We start from the raw sequence: 2,606 nt of genomic DNA, 5'->3' as shown, positions 1-2,606 counted from the left end.
TTTTTTTTTTTCACTGTTCCTCACTAACTCGCCATCTCCAAGACCTGCCCCGCCAGCCTGGACCCCTTCCCCCTCCCCCTGTCCTGTTCCTACCCCTCAGCCCACCCCAGGGCTGTGGAAGTTACTCCAGGCTCGCCCGCCATCTCTCCCACCGCACCGAGGAGGGAGCGGTCAGGGACGCGGGCGCAGCGGCTCACGGGCGCAGCGGCTCACGCCTGTATTCCCTGAGACTCAGGGAATAAGAGATGGTGGCGAGGTTTGAGGCAGCCTGGGCGAAAAGCGCGTGGCCCTTTACCTCAACCAACAAGCGAGGTTGGGGAGAGAAGCCGGGGAAGGTAAAAATAGCTAAGGAGGAAGACAGGGCCCAGGCTGGACAGACGGACAACACAGACAAACCCCGAGACCCCACCGAACAAGTAATGAAAACCCCGAAGGGGCTGGGGGCCTGGCTCAGCGGTGCAGCACCTGCAGCCCTGCAGCGGGGGGAGGTTCTGAGTTTGGGGTTTGGCGTGTGTGTGTGCTTGTGTGTGTGTGCGTGTGTGCGTGCGTGTGTGTGTGTTGCCGGAAAGCAAGCAAGCACCTGTTAGGTGGTGACTGAGCCACCCAGGGACCTTGCTGGGGACAAAGGGTGTGGCCAGCAGTCACCGTGGTGACGCCCTTGTCCCGAGCTGGGACCAAATTTGGGCTCCACGCCACAGACAGGAAAGAACACTTTGTACAGAGCTGTCTGCCTGCCGGCCTTCCATCCTATTGTGGCCTGAGGTCATGTGTTTGTTTGAGCAGGGGGGGGGGGTGTTCCCGATGCATGTGGACACCGTGTGGACGAGGAGGATGGTGGCTCCCTCGCCAGTGGAGGGCCCAGCACTTGGGGGGAGGGGGTTCTCACTTATACTAGCGTGTCTGTGGTTATCTGTGCTTCAAGGTGCTTATAAGCTCCTGGGAGTCTCTCTCTCTCTCTCTCAGGGCATGAAGTGAGAGAGTTCCAGGCAGAGGCAAAGGTCCTGGGGCAGGATGGAGCCTGGTGGGTTGGAGGAACAGCAAAAAGGCCGGAGTAGAAGGAATGCAGTAGAAGGAATGAGGGGCAGAGAGGGGGAGGGTAGAGGCAAGGGAGGGGAGGGGGGAGGGCAGGTCCTACAGGGTCCTGTGAGCTGTAGGGAGGACTTGGGCTTTGACCCTGAGGGAGGGCGGGAGGGGGTGTAGGCAGGAGGGGATGGTGTTTATTTAACGCCCCCCCACACACCCCAGTGTGGCAGAATGTCCCCCATCAGATAGTATTTGGAGAAAAGCATGGTGGCTCCTGCCTTTGGGAGGCCGAGGCAGGCGCGTGGAAAGTCTCAGGCTAACTCCAGCTATAGAATCGCAAACGCATACATAAATGAAACAAAGAGGACATTTTGAGCTGTACAAGTTGAACGCAGAAACAGTGTGTTTGAGGCTCGCAGCCTGTGCTTATGATTGACAGGGTATAAAGCTCTTTTTTCTTTTTCTGTGCCGGTCCTGGGCTTGAACTCAGGGCCTGGCTGTCCTGAGCTGCTTCTGCTCCAGGCTCGCAGTCACGGCCAGCTTCTTGGGTGGTTATTGAAGATAAGCACGGGATGGATGTTATTTTTCCTGCCGGGGCTGGCTTTGAACGCCACATTCAGATGCAGCCTCCCGAGCAGCCAGGATCACAGGCGTGAGCCCCCCGCCCCAGCCCGGGGAAGCCTGGGATTTGAACTCAGGGACCTCGCAGTTTACTAGCCCGGGCCCTCCAGGCTGGGGCCACGCCCCCTTCTCAGGGACAGCACCCAGGCCTGGACTCCAGACCCCAGAAACAACAAAAAAAAGTTTAAAATGTAATAATGATAAAAAGACAAGGTTAGAAAGTAACAGCGGAGGAGCCGGAGGGCCTCGGTGAGGGCTACAGAGTCACCGCGGTGGGCGTGGCTTTGTGCGTCGCGGGCGTGGCTTGATCAGAGGGGTGTGGCGGTATTAAGGCTGTGGGCGTGGCTTGCGCAGAGGGGTGTGGCTTTATGTGTCATGGGCGTGGCTTTGGGGCGTTGTGGGCGTGGCTCCGCGGTTGGGTGCCCTGAGTTCAAATCCCACTACTGCAAAAAACAGAAAAAAAAATAAAACAGACACGCGAGGAGCCGGGCTCCCCCGCGTCCCGGGGGCTGGACGAGCCGGTGCCAGCTGGGCTCTGTGCCCGCCGGGTGTGGACGCCGCTGGGTCAGAGGGGCCCGCTGCTCGGGGCTGGGCCCTTCCCAAGCCAGCCACCCGTGCCCAGCCGAGGCCGAGCCCGCAGGGCCCTCCCGCCACCCCTGCCCAGCCAGCCGGGGAAGCCGCGCCACTGAATCACAGGGAACCCAAACAAGTGACAGGCCGGGCACCGGGGCTCACGCCCGTCATCCCAGCCACTCCGGAGGCTGGGAACTGAGGACCGCGGGTTCGAAGCCAGCCCGGGCAGGAAGGTCCCGTGACACTCATCACTAGGAAACCGGAAGTGGCGCCGTGGCTCAAGGGGTAGTGGAGCGCTGAGGAGGGTCACCCCCTCTATTCCCCCGTCCCCCCCCCCACACCTCGGCCTTTGGCCCCCGAAGCATTGTCTGTGCCGGCCCCGCCCCCGC

The 2,606-nt window shown here is 60.9% G+C and overlaps 1 protein-coding gene across 1 annotated transcript in view; it reads left to right on the top strand.

The window, feature by feature from the left end:
- Positions 1-2,606, top strand: part of Nfic (nuclear factor I/C (CCAAT-binding transcription factor)) — a 53,013-nt gene that overhangs the window by 34,151 nt on the left and 16,256 nt on the right. The gene's annotated exons all lie outside the window — the stretch shown is intronic.

The sequence above is a fragment of the Dipodomys ordii genome, unplaced genomic scaffold, assembly GCF_000151885.1.
Source record: "Dipodomys ordii isolate 6190 unplaced genomic scaffold, Dord_2.0 Scaffold64, whole genome shotgun sequence".
Classification (NCBI taxonomy): Eukaryota; Metazoa; Chordata; class Mammalia; order Rodentia; family Heteromyidae; genus Dipodomys; species Dipodomys ordii.
Note: the sequence above shows the minus strand (reverse complement) of the source record. Positions and strands in the feature narration are given on the sequence as shown.